At 40.6% G+C, this 9,737-nt stretch overlaps 1 long non-coding RNA gene across 1 annotated transcript; it reads right to left on the reverse strand.

The window, feature by feature from the left end:
- Positions 1 to 7,726, reverse strand: LOC105474979 (uncharacterized). The gene is made up of 3 exons (XR_983055.2): positions 7,596 to 7,726; positions 2,472 to 2,609; positions 1 to 27 (listed from the first exon to the last, which is right to left on the reverse strand). It is a non-coding gene; the product is annotated as an uncharacterized lncRNA (long non-coding RNA).
- Between the last annotated feature and the right edge of the window lie 2,011 nt (positions 7,727 to 9,737).

Here is a 9,737-nt window from a genome sequence, read left to right on the forward strand (position 1 = left end):
CTCCGCATACTTGAGTACTGCTGGGTTCTTAGAACACATATAAAAAATAGAGAACAAGACAAAATTGGATTTTTAAATAAAACTATAAAATAAAATTAAGCAATATGCTAAATAAACCCCCGATTAAAGATATGGCATACAAATCAAACAGTGAATAAACGTTTGAAGGAAAAAAAATAGCAATTTTGATTTCAACAGAGATGGAAGTGGTGTTGGGGATTAGGAAGGGGTAGTCCTGGGAAACTTTTTATTGGAGTCCAGGAAAATAGTGTAGTATTTGAATAGTGAAACATAAGGCTGGAAAGATAGCTGGAATCAAATTGTGGAGGCTTTGGACAATAAGATAAAGAGTTTTTCCTTTATCTAGCATGCAAGTGGCATTATAAACCAAAAAATCACGCTGAATGGAATTAACCTTTAGGGAAACTAATTTGATATCAGTATGTAGTATCTCCGGTACGATCAAGAGCCAACCCACTCCAACAACCTGGGGTTCTTATCCCTCAAAGAGGAAGTGACAGGATTTTTAAAAACAACAACCGCAAATAATAGAGTAGAAACTCATTTTTATTTCATACATTAAGAGACATTCACTGTTACTGACTGAAATCATAAGGAGAGTTTTGAATTATAAAAATCAAATGCTGATAAAGACAGTGACTAAAAATTGAAAACAGCAAAGAAATAATGGGATCTGAAACAGAAAGGAAAAATAGAAAGCCTGCCTCAGCTTTTTATAAAAAGAAGCCACATTGTACTTCTCAGAAGGTGGATCCCCATTTCATGAATGAAATGCTAATGACAAGAAATCCTAAATGACATAAAAGAGACAGCCAAATAGTAAAAGATCTATCTATAAAACAGTAAAAGTTGTCATCTATAATGACTCCAAGGAGTTACTAAATCTTACTGTTGTGTTAGTTTTATTCTGTCAATGTCAAAATGTTTTGCATTGTTTATTTTTTCATATTATAATATTTGTGATGTGGTTAACCATGGGTAATATTGCAGCTAGGAGCAGGCTGTGAGGTAATTTATCAAACTAAATAGCTAAACTCAATCTGAGCGTTATCATGATTCTGGACTGCATTAATAAAGCCTATTTTTGGTGAATTGGGATCTCAGTCTAACAACTCCTCTAGTCCTCTGCCCACCCCCTACAAAAAGGTGTCTTTAGTCTGGCATTACATTTCCACTTGGATGGGCTTCAGCAGGATCTATTAATACCCTTACATTACATGCATAGATGTGCGTTTTTCTAGGAAGAGTGTGTCGTATGTTAGATATGTCTGGCAGAAGAATAGTTAAGAATTCTTGACGTAGAATTAAGCTGGAAGAGAGAGACATCTCACAGCCAACTCCAGTGTTAGATTACTTTAGGAAAAAATGATTTCCCTTGTATTCTTGCATTGCTTTTGAACTTCACTCCCGAACAGACTTGTTTTTCTGAAAAATAAAATACCCTGGGCTGGGCATGGTGGTTCATGCCTGTAAATCCCAGCACTTTTTGAGGCTGAGGCAGGAGGATTTCTTTAGCCCAGAAATTTGAGGCCAGCCTGGGTCACATGGCAAGACCTCATGTCTACTAAAAGTAAATAAAATTAGTTGGGGATGGATTGTGGCAGGTGCCTGTGGTCCCAGCTACTTGGGAGGCTGAAATGGGAGGATGGCTTGAATTCAGGAGGTTGAAGCTATAGTGAACTGTAATTGTGCCACTCTGCTCTAGCCTGGGTGACAGAGGAGATTCTATCAAGGAGTGGGACATTGCTGTAAAGATACCTGAAAATGTGGAAGTGACTTTAGAACTCGGTAACAGGCAGAGGTTCGAACAGTGTGGAGGGCTCAGAAGAAGATAGGGAGATGAGGGGACGTTTAGAATCTCCTAGAGATTTGTTGAATGGTTTTGACCAAAATACTGATAGTGATATGAACAGTAAAGCCCAGGCTGAGGAATTCTCACATGGAAATGAGGAACTTATTGGGAACTGGAGCAAAGATTACTTTTGTTACATGTTAGCAGAGAACATGGTGGCATTGTGCCCCTGCCATAGGGATCTGTGAAACTTTGAACTTGACAGTGATGATTTAGGGAATCTGGTAGAAGAAATTTCTAAGCAGCAAAGCATTCAAGATGCTGTTTCTAACAACACATGCTCATATGTGTGAGCAAAGAAGTAACCTGAAACTGAAACTGAAAGTTATATTTAAAAGAGAAGCAGAGTGTAAAAGTTTGGAAAATGTGCAGCCTGGCCATGTGGTAGAAAAGAAAAGCCCATTTTCAGGGGAGGACGTCAAGCAGGCTGTAGAAATTTGCATAACTAAAAGGAAGGCAAGTGCTAATTGCCAAGACAATGGGGAGAAGACCCAGAAGGCATCTCAGAGAATTTTGAGGTAGCCACTGCCATCACAGACCCAGAGGCCTAGGAGGGAAGAATGGTTTTATGGGCCAAGCCTAAGGCCCCACTACCTACCCTATGCAGGTTCAGGACACCACTCTGCATCCGGCTGCTCCAGTTCCAGCCATGGCTCAAAGGGGCTCAGGTACAGTTGGGCCACTGCTTCAGAGGGTGCAAGCCATGAACCTTGGCAGCTTCTACATGGTGTTAAGCCTGTGGGTACACAGTGCAAGAGTTAAGGCTTGAGAGCTTCTGCCTACATTTCAGAGGATGTATAAAAAAGCCTGGGTGTTCAGACAGAAGCCTGCTGCAGGGGTGGAGCCCTTAGGAAGAACGTCTACTAGGGTGTGTGCAGGGAAAATGAGTGGTTGGAGCTGTGAGAAGAGGGCCACCACAGCCTCGAGACCCCAGAATGTTAGATCCACTGGCAGCTTGCACCCTGTGCCCAGAAAAGCCACAGGTGCTCAACACTAGCCTTTGAGAGCAGCCATGGGGGCTGAACCCTGCAAAGCCACAGGGGCAGAGCTGCCCAAGACCTTGGAAGCCCACCCCTTGCATCTGTGTGCCCTGAATGTGGGATGTGGAGTCCAAGGAAATTACTCTGAACCTTTAAAATTTAATGACTGCCCTGCTGAGTTGTGGACTTGCATGAGGCCTGTAGGCCCCTTTGTTTGATCAATTTCTCCCTTTTGGAATGAGATTACTTACCCTATGCCTATACCCCCATTGTATCTTGGGAGCAACTAACTTGTTTTTTATTTTACTGGCTCATCAGCAGAAGGGACTATCCTTGTCTCAGATGAGACTTTGGACTTTTGAGTTAATGCTGAAATGAGTTATGACTTTGGGGGATGTTGGGACGGCATGATTGGATTTTATAAAATGAAAAGGACATGAGATTTGGGAGCAGCCAAGGTGGAAGGATATGGTTTGGATCTGTGTCTCCACCCAAATCTCATGTGAAATTGTAATCCCCAATGTTGGAGGTGGAACCTGGTGGGAGCTGATTAGATCATGGTGGTGCATCCTTCATGAATGGTTTAGCACCATCCCTTTGGTGCTATTCTCATGATGGAGTTCTCATGAAATCTGGTTGTTTAAAAGTGTGTGGCACCTCCCTATCTTTCCTTCCTCCTGCTCTGGCCATGTGAAGTGTGGCCTCCTTTTCACCTTTCACCATTATTGTAAGTTTGCTGAAGCCTCCTCAGAAGCCAAGCAGATGTCAGCATCATGTTTCCTGTACAGCCTGTGGAGCTGTGGGTCAGTTAAACCTATTTTTCTTTATAAATTACCCAGTCTCAGGTATTTCTTTAGAGCAATGCAAGAATGAACTAATAAAGCCTAACACAGAAAATTGGTACTGAGGAGTGGAGAATTGTTACAAACATACCTAAAAATATGGAAGCATCTTTGAGACTGGGTAATAAATGATGGTTAGCAGAGTTTGGAGAGCTCGGAGAAGACAGGAACATGATGGGAAGTTTGGAACTTCTTAGAGACTGGTTAAATGGTTTTGATCAAAATGCTGATGTTGATATGGACAGTGAAGTCCAGGATGACAAGGTCTCAGATGAAAATGAGGGACTTACTGGGAACTGTAGCAAAGGTCAGCTATGTTACGTCTTAGCAAAAAGTTTTGCTGCATTCTACTCATGCCTATGGAACTGTAGAAGTTTGAACTTAAGAATGATGACTTAGGGTATCCGGTGGAAGAAATTTCCAAACAGAAAAGCATTCAAGATATGGCCTGGCTACTTCTAACAACATATGCTCAGATGCAGGAGCAAAGAAATGCCTAAAAGCTTGAATTGACATTTAAAGGGGAAGCAGACTGTAAAAGTTTGGAAAATTTGCTGGCTGGCCATGTGGCAGAGTAAAACAAAAAGCACTATCAGGAGAGGAAATCAAGCAAGCTTTGGAGCAACCAGTTGCTAGAGATTTGAATGACTAAAAGAAGCCAAGTGTTAACAGACAAGACAGTGGGAAAAAGGCTTTGAAGGTATTTCAGAGCTCTTCTAGGCGCCCCTCCCATCACAGTCTCAGAGGCTTAGGAGGACTGAATGGTTTTGTGGGCTGGGCCTGGGGTACTACCACCCTGCACCTCCCCAGCAGGCTGCTTCTTGCATCCAGGCCCCTCCAGAAGCCTTGGTTCATAGGGTCCCAGGCATAGCATGGACCACAGCTCTGGAAGGTACAAGCTGTCAGCCTTGGCAGTTTTCACATGGTGCTAATAGAAACTCAGAATACAAGAATGAAGGAGCATTGGCAGCCTCCACTTAGATTTCAGAGGGTGTAAAAAAAAATAAAAAAAAATAAATAAAAAAAAACCCTGGGTTTCCAGGAAGAAGCCTGTTGCAGGGGTATAGCCTCCATAAAAGTACTCTACAAGGGTGGTGCCAAGGTGAAAGATGGGGTTGCAGCCCCCACACAGAGTCCCCAAAGGCACTGGCTAGTGGAGCTATGGGAGGTGGGCTGTCATCTTCCAGACCCTAGAATAATACGTCCACCAGCAGCTTGCATCCTGAGCCTAGAAAAGCCAAGGGTTAGAGCTGCCCAAGGCATTGGGAGATCACCTCTTGCACCACTGTGCACTGGATGTGAGACATGGAGTCATAGAAGGTAATTTTGGAGCTTTAAGATTTAATGATTGCTCTGCTGGGTTTCAGACTTGTGTGGAGCCTGTATCTCCTTTCTTTTGGCCAATTTCTTCCTTTTAGAATGGCAATGTTTACTCAAGGCCCATATTGCCACTGTATCTCGAAAGTAAAGCAGTCGATTTTTTTTGTTTTACAGATTCACAGGTGGAAGGAACATGCCTTGAGTCTCAGATGAGACTTTGGACTTCAGACTTTTGAGTTAATGCTGGGATAAGTTAAGACTATGGGGGACTGTTGAGAAGGAATGATTGTATTTTAAAATGTCATAAAGACATGAGGTTTGAGGCCCCGGGCAGAATGATATAGTTTGGATGTTATCCTTTCTAATCTCATATTGGATTATAATCACCAGTGTTGGAGGTGGAGCCTTTTGGAAAGTGATTGGATCACTGGGGCAGATTTCTCATTATTAGCTCAGCGCCATCCACTTGGTTCTGTGCTTGCAATACTGAGTGAGTTCTCATGAGATCTCGATGTTTAAAAAAGTGTGGCATCTTTCCCCTTACTCTCTTGTTCCTTGTCTTGCCCTGTGATGTGCCTGCTCCTGCTTCACCTTCTGCCATAAGTAAAAACTCCCTAAGGCCTCCCCAGAAGCCAAGGAGATGCTAGTGCCTTGTACAACGCACAACACTGTTAGCCAAATAAACCTATTTTCTTTATAAATTACCCAATCTCAGATATTCCTTTAAACCAATGCAAAAACACCCTAGCACACGGGAGACAATATAGAACCAGTTGAAAGAACAAATTGAAGTATATGATCTGAGATCTTGAATCAGTCTCTTAGTTCTGAGAATAATTTTCTTAAACAGTTGTGTCTCGTTTTAGATGATGATGTTATAGGTAGGTTTCTACTAAAGTAAGGCCTCTATATTGTGTAGGCAAACAAGTATTAAGTTCAGAGACATTTTTATGAATGCAAAAGATAAAGATAGGTGTCTGAGTGGTTTATAAGCTAGTTTTTTTTTTTTTTTTTTTTTTTTTTTTTTTAATCTGAAGCATTTTTAGTTAAAGTTGCAATCTGGCAGCGTTATTTAAATTGTAGTTTAAATCAGGTGTGTCAGTGAAATTCTTTAGTAGTCCATATTTTATAGGCATGAAGGCCATCTGTCTATATAGGTTACTAGAGTGATTTCTCCCAAAGTTCATATCAAGTTGTCCAGCTTTAGTTTGTAGGGCTTTAACCAAAACACATTTTTAAATTTCTAGTGATTTTAGGTCAGAAAGGTGGAAGAAAAATTGGAAATGTAGGTCTGGAAAGTCACAACTAAATATAAGAAAGCTAAAAATCGCCGGGCGCGGTGGCTCAAGCCTGTAATCCCAGCACTTTGGGAGGCCGAGACGGGCGGATCACGAGGTCAGGAGATCGAGACCATCCTGGCTAACAGTGTGAAACCCCGTCTCTACTAAGAAACACACACAAAAAAAACTAGCCGGGCGAGGTGGCGGGTGCCTGTAGTCCCAGCTACTCGGGAGGCTGAGGCCGGAGAATGGCGTAAACCCGGGAGGCGGAGCTTGCAGTGAGCTGAGATCCGGCCACTGCACTCCAGCCTGGGCTACAGAGCGAGACTCCGTCTCAAAAAAAAAAAAAAAAAAAAAAAAAAAGAGCTAAAAATCTAGAATTTAGACCAGACTATAGGTAAATAATAAAAACTTAGAAATGACAGACAGGGCTAGAAGCTAATAACAGATGTATGATAGTTTTATTTATTTATTTATTTATTTATTTATTTTGAGATGGAGTTTCCCTCTTGTCACCCAGGCTGGAGTACAATGGCATGATCTTGGCTCACTACAACCTCCACCTCCATGATTCAAGTGATTCTCTTGCCTCAGCCTCTCCAGTAGCTGGGATTATAGGCATCCACCACCACACCCAGCTAATTTTTGTATTTTTAGTAGAGACACAGTTTCACCATGTTTTCCAGGCTGGTCTCAAACTCCTGACCTCAGGTGATCCACTCACCTTGGTCTTGTAGTTTTATTTTGAAACATAATTTTTCTCACTCTAGTTTCCCATTTCTACAAAAGATAAACCATAGTAGAACCAATTTATTTGTAAAATAAATTTTAGTCTTCTTATACTTGCCTTGATTATTTGCATAAACTGTAGTAAGGATAATATTTGGCCAAATTGACTCTTTGTACATTGGCTTTACTGAAACTTTCATAAAGAATCTCAGATTAGACTTTTAAAAGCCTCTCGGCAGGGCGCGGTGGCTCACGCCTGTAATCCCAGCACTTTGGGAGGCCGAGGCGGGCGGATCACAAGGTCAGGAGATCCAGACCACGGTGAAACCCCGTCTCTACTAAAAATACAAAAAACTAGCCAGGCGCGGTTGTGGGCGCCTGTAGTCCCAGCTACTCGGGAGGCTGAGGCAGGAGAATGGCGTGAACCCGGGAGGCGGAGCTTGCAGTGAGCCGAGATCGCGCCACTGCACTCCAGCCTGGGCCACAGAGCGAGACTCCGTCTCAAAAAAAAAAGCCTCTCAAGGTTGTGAAGCTAAGCCAAGAATTTACCATCAGACTATGCATATAATACCTGTATCAATTGAATGAATTCCTCTCTTCTTCGGGTCTCCAAAATAGCTTGGGTTTTCTGGGCCTGTTAGAAAACATTCTTTACTCAGCACAGGACAAGAACTCTATAAAGAAACTGTGTACACAAGCTACCCGCCCAGTAGTTTTCTAAGTATGTTGGCTTTATAAAGTCAACCTCAATCCCTAAAAGCATTCTGATCATATCTAAAAATATGACTTTCCAGTCAAAGCCTCAGTAAAATAACTAGTGTATTCAATGTGTCCTGTTACAAAATAAAACAAATTCTTACTGAATTTTTGCCAATAACTATATTTCCACAAGTAAGAGTACTCATGAATAGTCTCTGAATTCTAGAAAAATGAGATAGAAAGTTAAATATTTTAACCTTTCTCATAAAAGTATACTTTATTTACCCAGTTGCTGTAAGGTATAAATAGCTTAAGAGAATAAAAGTTTTCTTGACCCTGGAAAACAAAACAAAAAGAATCAGCATGTTTTAAATAAAAGGAAGTCATCAAAATTATTTTAGTCTATCATCAGTTCATTTTCATGTACTTAATTATTGTTCTGCTTGATGTTGAGTTAGCAATCTTCATGAACCCTTCAATCAGTATTTTTTAAATTCAAGTTTTTAAGTAGTCCAATGGTATGATTTCCAGTGTTATCAGAAACCTGTAAACAAAAATACTTGTCAGGGTTCTTTCCATAAATTCCCTTGAAGAAAAAGCAAGTATTAAACTGTATCTATTTATAAACCACTTTTCTTAGAAGAATCAAAGTAAGATAATAATTTCCTGTGGATTACAAAAGACCTAGTATATCCATGGTTAAAGAGACAATTGGCAAATAAATTTGATTACTTTTTCTGTGATCTACAGTAATTTAACATAGTAATCATAATTACGACTGATAATATATAGCAAGACATATCAGACTTTTAGATATCTTATACAATTTTAGAGCACATATTAATAACATCCACTCAAAAACAGGTTAAACATCTTTTCTTATTTGACAATGTCTCTCATCTGCAACAAGTAAACCTAATATGTCTCTCTTGGACTTCCAGGGTATATTACTCCATTCTCGCAGTGCTATAAAGAAATACTAGAGACTGGGTAATTTGTAAAGGAAAAGGGTTTAATTGACTTACAGTTCTACATTGCTGGGTCAGACCTCAGGAAATTTATAATCATGGCAGAAGGGAAAGGAGAAGCAGGCATCTTCTTCACAGTGTGGTGGGATGGAGTGAGTGCAAGCAGGGGAAATGCCAGATCCTTATAAAACCATCAGATCTCATGAGACTCACTCATTCCCACAACAGCAGCATGCGGGAAGCTGCCCCCAGGATCCAATTACCTCCACCCTGTCCGGACTTTGAAACATGTGGATTATGGGGATTAAAATTCAAAGTGAGATTTAGGTGGAGACACAGAACCAAACCATATCATGGGGTCACTTTTTGAAATGTTCAAAAGTTGGCTCAAGGTCAAAAAGACAATATAGAATTTGAAATTTGAGTTTGAGAAACTTGTCAAATATAAAAAGTTTAATAAACTTGATGAAAAATAGGATCGCAGGTCACTGTAAAATAAGTCATTTATTGAGCTAAAGTGATAATTAAAAATTTTCAAAAAAAATAGACAAAATAAAACAAAAAAAAAAAACTTTACCCATTGATAGGGAGGTATATTAGTCCATTCTCATGCTGCTAATAAAGACATACTCAATACTGGCTAATTTATAAAGGAAAAAGGTTTAACTGACTCACAGTTCAGCATGGCTGTGGAGGCTTCTGGAAACTTACAATCATGGTGGAAAGGGAAGCAAACATGTCCTTTTTCACACGGCTTCAGGAAGGAGAAGTGCCGAGCAAAGGGGAGAAGAAACCCTTATAAAACCATCAGCTCTCATGAGAACTCATCTACTATCACTAGAATAGCATGGGGGTAACCCACCTCATGATTTGATTACTTACCACCGGTTCCCTCCCATGATATGTGGAGATTATGGGAACTACAAGTCAAGACGAGATTTGGGTGGGGACACAGACAAACCATAGCAGGAGGAGACTCAGTTTTCCAAACAACCAATCAAAAGAATAAAGACAACATGAGGCAAACTTACCCCACTTATTGCCGT

The sequence above is a fragment of the Macaca nemestrina genome, chromosome 4, assembly GCF_043159975.1.
Source record: "Macaca nemestrina isolate mMacNem1 chromosome 4, mMacNem.hap1, whole genome shotgun sequence".
NCBI classification, from domain to species: Eukaryota; Metazoa; Chordata; class Mammalia; order Primates; family Cercopithecidae; genus Macaca; species Macaca nemestrina.